This window comes from Puma concolor, chromosome B4, assembly GCF_028749965.1.
Source record: "Puma concolor isolate L17-30 chromosome B4, mPumCon1.1.hap2, whole genome shotgun sequence".
Taxonomy (NCBI): domain Eukaryota; kingdom Metazoa; phylum Chordata; class Mammalia; order Carnivora; family Felidae; genus Puma; species Puma concolor.
In genome coordinates, this window is record NC_141673.1 from 2,597,060 (window position 1) to 2,609,410 (window position 12,351).

Genomic DNA, 12,351 nt, shown 5'->3' on the forward strand with positions numbered 1-12,351 from the left:
GGATTGCACGTTCTTTTCGCTCACCTGTACGTAACTGAGTATAAAACAGGTGCCTGTGTCTGTCACTTGAGGAGGAGCAGGAGGGAGGAGGAGATGTGGGAAGGGGGAGGGGGCACAACCAGAGGCCCCTGGGCCCAAGCTGCCCCAGGGGGAGGGAGAAGTCTGGATGTTGGAGGAAGTTTGACCCTTCACTCCACGGGCAGAGATTCATCTCCAGGCGGCTGCAGGGTTGACCAGAAGTCCCGAGGCAGATTCCTCCCCTGGCTGACCAGGGTGGTGTCCCTCATGACCAGAGAGAGAGAGAGAGAGAGAGACGGCCCGAGGAGGGTGGGAACGCCTGTCCCAGGACCAGGGAGGGGCAGGGCTTCCTCCTCATGCTTCCCCTGTCTCCAGGGCTCCCACAGTCCTTCTTCCCGGGGGGCCCCAGTGGGGTAGCTGTTCCCACCACCTGCTGGGCCCACGTGCCCAGCTCTGCCCCTCGTCTGCCCCCACACACCCCCATTTCCATCCGACAGACTGTCCACACCACGCTCACCTGTGAGCCTGCACACCTGCTCTCCTTCTGCCCCGGGGAGGGGTGTCCCTCCCCCAGGTTGTTGCCCCCTTACTGGCTCCTTCTTGTCCCGCACAGTCCTTCCCGGAGAGGCCTGACCTGCCCCAGATGAGCTCAGACGCCCCGGATGGAGGGGACGCAAAGCCCGCTGGCCCCGGGGTGGTAACGGCCCGCAGGACAGGCCCAGCGCTCTATCAGCCCCGCGCAGGCCGTGCCGCTCGGTTCCCACCGCGTGGGCACGCTGCCGAGGCTGGTAGGTGCTCGCCTCTGGGTCACAAATCAGCGAGGTGAAGTGTCCAGAGTCCCCAAGGCTTTTGCGTTTCCCTCTGTGAGAGAACGGTTCCCTGCCACCCAGGTATCCACACAGAGCAAGCAGGGAGGGCTCTGCCAGCCCCGAGCCTGTGTTTAGTCCCCACAATCCAATTAAAGCACGGTTGCCAATGCCGGGCTGTGAGGCCCGGTGATTCATTTCTCGAGGTGCATTGCCCTGCCCCGCGCCCCTCGGCCAGCTCGGGCTGATGCCGATTCCCTCAATGGAGGCTTCTGCTCATAAAGGCAGATTGCATCGGCCTTGGGCCACACGGTGGAGATTTATTCCTCGGGCAAACGCTGTGTTTGCCTTTCATTTCCTGGCGGGTTTAATTTGGGGAGTGCAGCCTGGGTTGCTGAATGGGTCCGCAGGGAAGTCGGAAGATGACCGGTTTGATCCAACCACCTTACTTGCATTTTGAAATCTGGATCCTCCCCGCCCTGGGCACCCAGGCCCTCTGTCCCTCCCCGTCCTCACTTTTGTGAGCGCCCACGGCCCGAGTCCAGCATGGGCCCAGCTCGCCACCCCTCTCGGATCTTCTGCGGTTCTTAAAGCAAAAAAGCGTGGAAAAGTTGCTAAGTCAAAAGATATACCTTTAAAGTAATATTTACCTATTTCTCCGCAGTGCATTTTTACTTTGAAACATTCTAGAACCATGAGGAACAGAGAGTTAAACTCTCCTACGACCCATACCCAGAAGTTCTGACCATTAACATTTTAGTATAGTCTCATTTATGATTTTCCTATATGTTTCTTTTTTCTATATTCTGCCTCAAACCAACTCCAGACCCAATTTGTTCCTGGGGCTCCCACACCCAGCAGGGCACCTGCTCCCGGGCGGTGGCCAGCAGACATCTGCCCCTCCCTGGCTGCTTAAAATGCTGGGTGTTCCGGCCGTGAAGGCCCAGACTCCACCATGGGCCCCATGAGGGCCCAGCGGCTGCTAGACCCTCCCCCTGTCTCCAGCTTCCTGCTCTCCTTCCTTCCATCAGCCACTGACCAAGGGCATTTGCACATGCAGTTCCCCTGCCTGAGAAGGTCTACACTGCAAGCCCAGAGCTTTGTAACCCCTGCCCAGATGTTCACCTCTAGGCCACCCTCCTGGAGCGGCCCTCCCTAGCCTCCGACCTCCGGCCAGGCAGGGTCCCAGGGGCTGTCTCTCGGGGACACTCAGTGCCACGGGTCAGCATGCCAGCTTCAGACGCTCAGCTGCCAGCTCCAAGAGGACAAGGCCATGCCTGACTTACCCACCCCTGTCCCCAGGCCCTGGCAGGACACCTGGCACAGAGCAAAGGAGCTCAGAGACTGTCGAAAGGAAGCAGGAATTAGAGCGAAAACCAGAAGGCATGTGCTGGACAATGAGAGGCAGGCGGAGAGGTCGGCGGAGCAGGAAGGAGGACACCGGCTCTCCTGGAGGGAGAAGCGGGGGGCAGTCGCTCCCCTTGGGACACATCGTGCACTCAGATGGGAAAAATGGGTCAGCAGTGACCCCCCCCACCCCGCCTCAGGCTCCCTGAACACCCAGGACACTGTGGCTCAATGGCTGTGTTTAGATTTCCAGAAGCACTCATTTAGGAGACTTCTATTGAACCCCCATAGTGGCAAGGGGGTTTCTTTGGGCTCATTTCTCTGTACATGAAATCAGAGACTGTCCTTCCTGCGTGATGGCCAAGCGTCTGACCATCCGGGACACTGGAACCGTTGTGAACCCAATGTGTGTGGCCCCCACATTCCTATGCTGAGACTCTAACAGCCCATATGATGGTATATGGAGGGGGAGGGCCTTTGGGGGGTGACGAGGTTGGATGAGTTTATGAGGGTGGGGCCCGTGGCCGGGGTAAGTGCCCTCGTGAGAAGAGAAGGAAATGCTGGAGTGCTCGCCCTCTCTGGCTCCTCGAGAGGGTGGCCATCTGCACCCAGGAAGGCAGGGCTCACCAGGAACCAAGACTGCCGGCACCCTGACCTTGGACTTCCAGCCCCCAGAACTGTGAGAGAGAAGTGTCTGTTGGGTTAGCCCCCAGGCTATGGTGTTCTGTGATAGCAGCCTGAGCTAAGACCATTGGTGGGTGTTTTGCTCAGCCAGTAACACCACCACCGCCAACACAACAGCAATCCCCTCACCTAATGGGATGTTCACAGGTAGGTCAAGGCTGGTGTTCTGGTGTTTGCTCAGCATCTCGGGGATGTCTGGACTCTTCCCTCCAGGCCTCAATATGGCAGCCACTGTGCCAGCCACTTCACCCGGGCTCCAGCAGGAGCAGAGGAGAAAAGTGATGGGGCAAACAGACTTCCTGCAATTCCCCAGTGATGTCTGTTCTCCTCTCCTTGACCGGACGTATCACAGGGTCACCCCGGGCTGCAAAGGGGATCGGGACGCACAGCTATCCCCACAGGTTCACTCTTACCCCAAGAGCAAAGCTCTTTTAGTAAGAAAGGACAGGAAGATGGACACTGGGTAGGCAAATAACAGTTTCCCCCAAATTAGTGGAACATATTCAGGTAGATTCTAAATATAGTTCTTTGGTGAGAAGAAAAAAAACTGCATATATACACCTTTTCTCCTTGTTAGGGTTATATAGCACTGTTTCCAAGCACTAAGTTTTAGAGCTTTTTAAAACTTTTTTTTTAATTTTTTTTTTTAACGTTTATTTATTTTTGAGACAGAGAGAGACAGAGCATGAACGGGGGAGGGACAGAGAGAGAGGGAGACACAGAATCGGCAACAGGCTCCAGGCTCTGAGCCATCAGCCCAGAGCCCGACACGGGGCTCGAACTCACGGACCGTGAGATTGTGACCTGAGCTGAAGTCGGAGGCTTAACCAACTGTGCCACCCAGGCGCCCCTTTTTAAAACTTTTTAATGAGAGGCTCCTTAAGAAAAGAAATTCTGTGTTTCCTTCCTAGGTCTTTGTATGAAATTGCATGATCAAGTGTCCCACACAGGATTTTTTTTTTTTTTTCAAGGTATGAATCATTTCTTGAAATGGGAAATGCCCTTAACTTGTCTGGGTTATAAAACCCAGGGGTTTTGTACCTGCTTTCCTCCAGGGGGTCCAAATTCTAAATACTCAATGCTCAATCACATTTTGTTTTCTTTTTTTTTTTTTAATTTTTTTTTAACATTTATTTATTTTTGAGACAGAGACAGAGCATGAACGGGGGAGGGGCAGAGAGAGAGGGAGACACAGAATCGGAAACAGGCTCCAGGCTCCGAGCTGTCAGCCCAGAGCCCGACACGGGGCTCGAACTCACGGACCGCGAGATCGTGACATGAGCTGAAGTCGGACGCTCAACCGACTGAGCCACCCAGGCGCCCCATATTTTGTTTTCTTATAAACAGAAGTACAGAGTTGAGGGCAGGGTAGTACAATTAGGGACTGTCCTCGTCCCCCTGCAGCCACAAAATTCCCACAAGAGCGGACGGTCAAGACAAGGACGTAGACGTCTGAGACGGAAACCGCCTCGCTGCCAACACACAGCGCCTTGAATTGTCTGTTTATGGGACCAGATTCTCCAAGCCGCTCACCTGCTCACCTGAGGTGCAGGTAGACTGGAGTCGCGCTCGAGGACGGGGCGCCCCGGGGCGAGGAGGCAGGGAGACCTGGAAGAAGCAACCCCAGGGGCAAGACTGGAGGCTGAGGACACCAGCCTCTAGTGGGAGGGTTGGGAGAGGAGCCCAGGGAGAGGGGAGGAAGGCACACGGCCCCGTGAGAGCCAAGGGAGTTTCTGGGAGAGTGGCGGGTAAGGCTGGACCTCCAAGGGCCGGGAGCACCACGGGGAGGAGCCGGGACCTCCCCGCACGCCCTACGGGGAACCGTGGCCCCTTCTATCATGTCACTTGGCCCGTTAGCACAGCCCAGCGGGAACATGAGGGAGGCAGGGGACCACACTACTCCAGAGAGGGAGGGCTCCTCCTAGGAAGCTGGGAGGGGCCCGCAGAGCAGCTGCGAGGGGCAGGCTGGCGCGGAGAGCCCGTGCGGCCGCCGGACAGCCCCTCTGAAGTCACCACGGCCCTCCCTTCACCGGTTCTGTTGATCAGCGTTTCCTTCCCGGTCCTGTCACGTTCAGAAGCAGTCTCCAGCTAACACTGATAACAAAACTGCTCTAAATCCAGTTTCCGTGCTGGGAAAACGTCGCCCTCCCTGGAATGCAGGCTCTGCTGGGAAAAAACAACAATGACCCACAATTGACAGGCATAATCCAAGACACGAAAGGCATGGGAGACCAAAACTCCCGAGCAGCCATCCACCTGGACGCAGAGATCCAGAGGCAAGAGGCCCCGCCCCTCATCCTCCTCGGTCTCTGGCCGCCGTCCCGTGGGGTCCCCACTCCTGCTGGGCGTCCTCTGGAGCCATAACTGTTCAGAGCAAGGCTGACCCCAGGCTCCGGAGGCAGAGACTGCCCCCAGTCTTCATGGGGCGGCTTGTCCACGCACAGCCCTGCGTGCTCTGTGCTGGGCTGAGGTCCCCGTGCCCCCGGCGCCAAAAGAGCTCAGACCTGCAAACAGAAAGGATCTGACAGGTGGTGAGCATGCAGAGGGTCGAGGAGGGCCCGTGGAGTCTAGAACGAGGGACCTCAACCCGGTCCGTATGCAGGACCGCACTTCCAGGGCTCTCGTGGCGAAGCCCATCTTGAAAACCGAGCAGATACCTCTCCCCGCTCCACGCTGGTCCACACACGGAAGCTCTGGTGACCCTGGAGGAGGGGGCTTCGCAAACCAAACAGAAACCGAACAGAGGCTGACCCCACTCATCCTCCAAGACTCAGCATGGGCACTGTCCCCCGGGAAGTCCCCTCCGGGACGCCAGGCTGGGCCATCCGTGGTCAGGGCGCTCATGGGCCCCTGCCCAGAGCCTGGGTCACCATGCACCCTTCCACCAGGACTGCTGGTAAACACTTAGCTGCTAAGTGTTTACACCCCCACACGGAGCTGTGATTAACTGAGCCTGGAGCGCATGTGCGCCCGCAAAACTGCCACCAGGCGCCTCCATCACCCCCAAAAGGTTCCTCCCGCCTCCTTTATTTGATATGATGTGTGTGCGTGTGTGTGATAAGAACACCTAACACGAGTTCCACCCTCTTAGCGAATGTTGAAGTTAACAGCACGGGTTGTCAGCTGCATGCACTAAGCTGCACAGCAGGTTTCTAAAGGTTACTTGTCCTGCATAACCGAAACTTCGCCCACTTTGACCAACGCCCCTCTGTGTTCCGCTCCCCACTCCCCCCCGCTGCAGCCACCGCTCTGTTCTCTGCTTCGAAGAGTCTATTTAATTCTTTTCAAGTTTACTTATTTATATTGAGAGACAGAGAGAGCACAAGCAGGGGAGGGGCAGGGAGAGAGGGAGAGACAGAATCCCAAACGACCCTGCAATGTCAGCCTGCAGCCTGATGTAGGGCTCAGTCCCACGAACCGTAAGATCATGACCTGAGCCGAGACCAAGAGGAACACGCTTAACCGACTGAGCCCTGCAGGTGCCCCAAGTCTGACTGTCTTAGAGTCCCCGTGTAAGTGAGGGCAGGCAGTATTTGTTTTTCTGCATCAGGCGTATTTCCCTTAGCATCGTGTCCTCTGTGTCCACCCATGTTGCAGAAACGGCGGGACTTCCTTCCTCTGTGAGGCTGAATAATACGTACCTTGTGTGTACGTCTCCCTTCATCCGTCAGCCGTCCACGGATGTTCAGGCCACCCCCACGTCCCGCCCTCTGTGAGCAGGGCTTCAGGAAACACAGATGCAGGAGTCCCCCTGAGACACGGATCCCAACTATTAACTGAGTGATTACTATCTTCTGATTTTAGTGACGAGAGAAGCATGTGGGACCCAGGTGTACGAAAGGAGTATGTTTCCGTGCTCCCCAGTACTGCCCCATTTGCCTCGGACTCGGGGTCTCCAGGAGGCAGAGTTCCCGCCTCCCTCTGCACCTGTGGGTGTCCGCGCCCTGGAGGGGCTCAGGCTGCACTCAGTGGTCGCAGGGATGAGTGGGGGAGGGACCGGGCTCCTGCCTCTGATGTGAGTGGCCAGCAGGTGACAGTCCCTGAGCAGAGGTGGCCTGAGTGTCCCCGCCGTTCTGCGTGATGGGCACCGGCGGGAGGAGCGGGAGGGAGAGGCCTGGCGGGGACGGGGTGGCGCTCTCGGCCTCCTGCTCAGATGTCTGTCTCTGTATCGGCCTCGGAGAAAATGACCCCTCGGCTTCGGGGCCACTTCCAGAAGGCGCTGCGGCCGGAATCTGTTAAAGGGAAGGTTGGGGTGCCCCCCGCCCTGGGACAGCCGCCCACGCGGGTTTGGAGCCCTTCACGCTCCCGTCAGCCAGTCAATCACAAAATCACCTCGGGAAAACGGTGGGCAGCACATCCAAAAGGGACGGATGGAAGTTCGGCTCCTGGGAAGAGGGGCCGCGTGCCTTTGGTCTGCCGTGACCGCGCCTCACGTGCAGCCCTGCAGTGGGCCCGCTTCCACAGAAGGGGAGCATGGCCCGTGGGCCCAGCCCTCTGCAGTGACCCCCAGGGCAGCGCGGGCTGGCCTCCTCTGGTCTTCACTTGGACCAGGGTCCCGTGGAGCCCCCGCAGCCCTGAGCGGAGGCGAGGGAGGGACACGGCGGCAGGACTGGGAGCCGGGGTCTCCCAGCTCAGGGGACAGAGCCGCTCAGCACCCAGAGCTCTGCCTGCCAAGGCCTGCGTTCCGGTGTGAGGCTCCCTGCTTCAGTCCCAGAGCTAACGGCTTCCAGGGCGATCGATAAAGGAACAGGTGTCTCCAACTTCCCTAGTTTTTCACAGAATCTGTAATATCTGTACCAAGATAACAGGGCTGCCTCGGTCTGCCCCTGCACCTGCTGTACCGCCATAGCCCACGCGCCTGGCCTCCAGCCCCTCCATGGGGGGAGGGGGGAGGCGGAGCGTGGGGGACCAGGGATGCTCGGGCCCTCCGGCGGCAGCTCGGGAGAACTGAGCCCCCAGAACTGAGCTCCTCCACGTCCCAGGCTGGGACCCACCCAGCCAGTCCCCTCAGGCCAGTTCGCGCATAAGTGCCTGGCGGTTGGAGGCGAGCGCCCCCAGGCGGCCCCCACGCTCCCACGGAGTGGCAGGGATGCGGAGGGTTAACGGAAAGTGGAAACGACAGATTTAAGGAGCAGATGGCTTGAACTGTTTGGATTCTGTCGTTCGCCGGCCTGATGTGACATGAAAACACCCCGAATATCAGGGTTTAATTAGCAAATTAATAACAAGTCGGCAGCCGGTGGGGTTGTGAGGAGGCACGCGGGAATGGCCCTGGTCCCGCAGGACCCCAGAGCCGCGCGACCTCGGGAGGTCACCTCACCTTGGAGGACACGGTCCCCTGCCCCGCGAGGGGACGGCAGCACCCAGGCGTGTCTGCGACAATCACGTGGAAGCGGCAAACCTCGATGGGCCTGGCGCAGGGGGGACACAGCTGATGTCACCATTACCACCAGCGTCCTTAGTATCAGCTTCCAGTGACTCTAATGAGTCCAAACGGAGGACGTGCAGGGACCCTCGTGCCCCCGCGGCAGCCGGTTCCATGTGACCGCCGCGCAGCGGGCGGCCAGACGCCAGCACCTGATTTCTGGGTTGACGGAAAGTAGATGAATATTCTAGAGTTTGATGAAGGCTGAAAAGAAACAGGAGAAACATCCCGCGGGCTGAGTCTCCGTGGTGAGAAGCTGACGTCCCCGAGGACGGGCCCCGTGCCCCACACAGCACTTTGGAAGCGGGAGGTCAGACGGCTGGTCAGACTTGGCGGCCGGGAGGTTGGAAGTGTGCTGGAAGGGGCGGGCACGGAGCGCGGGGCCTGGAGAACCACAGACGACACGTCCCCGGGGTGCCGGAACCCGGGCACAGAGGGTGGCAGGTGCCACGCTCATGGGCTCCAGACACCAGGCTCCCCATCGTCCCTCAGAAACCGCTCACAAGCAGCATTTTACCCTGTGGGGCCACCGAATGGTCACCTTAGCCCTGGGAGGTGCCACATTAGTGTCCCAGGGCTGCCTTGATGAAGTCCCACAGACAGTGGGGACAGAGGAGGGGGCTTAAACCACATTTACTTCCTCACGGTTCCAGAGGCTGAAGGTTCCAGATCAGCGTGTGGACAGGGCTTGTCCGTTCCGAGCCTCTCTCCTGGGCTTGCAGACTGCCGTCCTCCCCGTGTCCTCACTTGGTCACTTCTCTGTGCGTGTCTGTGTCTTGACCTCCTCTTCTTATAAGGACCCAGTCATGTTGGACCAGGGACTCCCCTATACGACCTCTTTCTACCTCAATCTCCTTTTTAAAGACCCTGTGTCCACAGAGATCTGAGGTCCTGGGCATTAGGACTTCAACCCATGGATTTGGAGGGGATATAGTTCATCCCGTGACAGCTGGGTTATGAGCCCACAAAGGTACCAGTGAGGAAACAGCGCCTTCAAGGCCTTATGACCTACGGCCACATCAAGGTGGTTGACCTGCGTCGGCCTCCGTGTCCCTGGCTGCAAAAACCAGTCATCTCCCTAACATATGCTGTGCCCCCGTGACACGGCCGGGGCTGGGTGTCCCTGACCTCCTGGAGCCTGCAGTCTCGTGGGTTAACGATGCTTCCCCGGCAGGAGCAACTGAGTTCATGTATCCGGGGCCTCCGCATGGACCACCCCTGCCTTCCAGACAGACCCCTGGCTGCTCCTCCGCATCCAGCTCCACCTCTAAGGGGCCGAGAGAGGCTGACGTCTGTTCTCCTGTGCGCCCAAGTTAGGGCCAGTCTTTTGCCGACTGTAAAACCCTTTGCACACCTGAGCTGTTGCACTTCTCTCCTTGGAGCCCGGAAGAACCCGTAGAACCCGCACAAAACACCGAAATAAATTAGGTTTCCATCTGCCCCTCGATGTCGGAGCAGGTATAACAGACTTTCTGACTCTCACCCAGCTGTTTTAAGTGAAAGGAACGAGGGGTCCCTTTTGAACCCCTTCATTAATTTGGAAACACTGGAACAGTAATTGTTCAAGGTCATGTCGGGACCCTCAGGATAAAACATTCCCACATTTGATCGGTCTTAGCTGGCAGTGCTGAGTGCCACGTCTGGGACAGCCCTGAGGCTGGGGTTGGGATCTTCCCGGTGAGTCACCTGGAGGGTAGGTTGAAGGGTGGCCCAAGAAGTGCTAGGTCAGGGGGACAGAGGACCTTCTGGCGCCTGTGGCCAGCGTCCCAGAGGGCGGCGGGCTCCCCTGCTGAGATCCAATGGGGTGACCGGTTTCAGCCTCTGGGACATTCCCAGTCCCAGCGCAGAAGTCTCACGGATCACAGTCCTGACATTTCAGTGCTGGCGGGAATCTCGCGAGGCCTGTCAGGTCTAAGCAGCTGTTAAGTAACAAAAATTCAACGGAGTACATTTGTAAGCTCTAACCGGCTTCATTAATTGACTCTGTAAGTTAAGGGAAGCTCCAAAGGGCTACAGAAAGGAAAGGTTTTTAAAGGCAGAGAGGGAGCAGAAAAGAAGACATGCATAGCAGAGAGTCCACTGTTTTAGGCAAGGCCACCCTCCTAGGGGCAGCGGAAGGGGTCTGTCCTAGCGCTGATCAGGAGACCCCCGTGCTGACCGGATGCACTTCTGAGCGGGCTGAAACTGCTGTCAGGTTAGGCGTTAAGTCTCAGTTTACCGACTTGGGGACCCAACCTAAGTGACGCCATCTTGGGCCCGTGGTTTTCTTCTTAATGCCGCACCTCCCGTGTGCCAGGCGAGGCTCCGGGACCACTTTGTGGGAATGGTGGGTCCCCCCCGCTTCGGGGCCCCCAAAGCCACATTTACAGTTCACCCAAGAGGAAAGAAATACAGGAGAACTCGGATGGCGGGTAACTTGTCCCACGAGGACTCCACAAGACGCGCAAACATCTCTAATAAATTTTGCGTTGATAAACAAGCAATGTCTTGCGATACGAGTCGTACGTGATGCCGAACGTCATGTGATCACAACTGAGCCAATGCTTCTCGGAATTCTCTTTGATAGACGAGTGCTTTGGATTATAAGCGTGTTTCCGGGGCGAATTATGCTCACGAAACCGAGGTCTTACTGAAAAGAACACAGGGCTCGTAGCAGGGGTGGTGGGTCTGTTCCTGTCCCAACGGCCCAGGCCTCGCCGAGCCCCTGCTGTTTTTTAGAAGCGAGAGCCCAGGGCACCTCCTACCACACAGGGGGCTCTCCCCTGGCCTCCCCTCTGCAGCCTAATTAGAATTTAAGCGACAACCCAGAGAAAAACTCAGGACAAAAGCAGGCTGCTCCGTCTCCAGGCAGCTGGGTTCACTGGGCGCGGCTCCCACTGAGGCACGTCCCCCACGCTGACTCCAGATCTGTGGCCCCGAACTGGCATGAGACCCCCAAGCCATCACCCGCCTTCCTCCCCCACGCAACAGCGCAATTTAAAGCAATTTTGCCGACGGAGCAGAAGTCAGGAGACCAGCAGAGGGCTGGTGGCTGAGAAACTTTAAAAAAAAAAAACAGCTCAGGCAGGTGGCTTGTGCCCTATCAACGTGACTTCTTTTCTGTTCAATATTCCCCGATGTTCAATATTCCCCGATGGCCCTTCTTCATTGGTGGAGGAGAGGAGACACTGGGCCCGGGCCCAGAGAACTCACCAAGCGTTTTCACTATTGATTTTGGGGGACCCGTTGACCAATGTGGCCATCTGGCAGCAGGATCATGGGGGCTGGAAGGACATTGCAGGTCTGGGGCTGATTCAGGTTGTCTTCCTGGAGGGGGGATGGGAAGGTGTGTCCAAATGCATTTTCTCTTTTGTGTAGATAAACCTCTCAATCGGGGAGGAAACCTTATCTTACAACCAGCACCTAATTCACGGTTAACATTTTAGAAATGTCTTACTGTGTTGTATTAAAAAATATGCTCAGTCTTTGTCCCCGGCTCCTGGCACAGAGCTCCTAAAACCCTGGGGATTCCCTGAGGACCCTGTTCCCTTGTTCATCAGGAGCCCCTCTGATGTCTGTGTCTGTGCTGGGTCTGTGCTAATGAGGGACTCAGGTGGCCCCCGGGGGGCTTCAGGGTGGGGCTGGTGTGCAGGAAGGCCAAGCACAGGAGCAGAGTGGGAATTTCAGCCCCGCCCACCAAGCTGCAGGGAGGGGAGGGGGCTGCAGGCGGAGCTTTCTAGAAACTCTTCAACAAGGGGATTTGGTGGGTGGGCACGTGGAGGTGCTGGGGGGTGGGGGGGAGGCGTGCCCGGGGAGGGCAGGGAAGCTCAGTGCACGCCCCTGTCTGGCCCTGGGCCTCATTTCCACGTGTCTCTTCCTGAATTGGAGCCTTTGTGATAAACTGGTAAATGTGCTTAAAGTGTTTTCCTGAGTTCCTTGAGTCATTCTTGCAAATTACGGAACCGAGGAAGGCATCTGGGGAAGCCCCAGCGTGTGGCTGGTCATAAGTGTGAACAGGGGCTGGTGTCGGAGGTGGGGCCGTCCTGTGGGGGCCGCACAGGTCAGAGCGGACGCCCAGCTGGCACTGGAGTA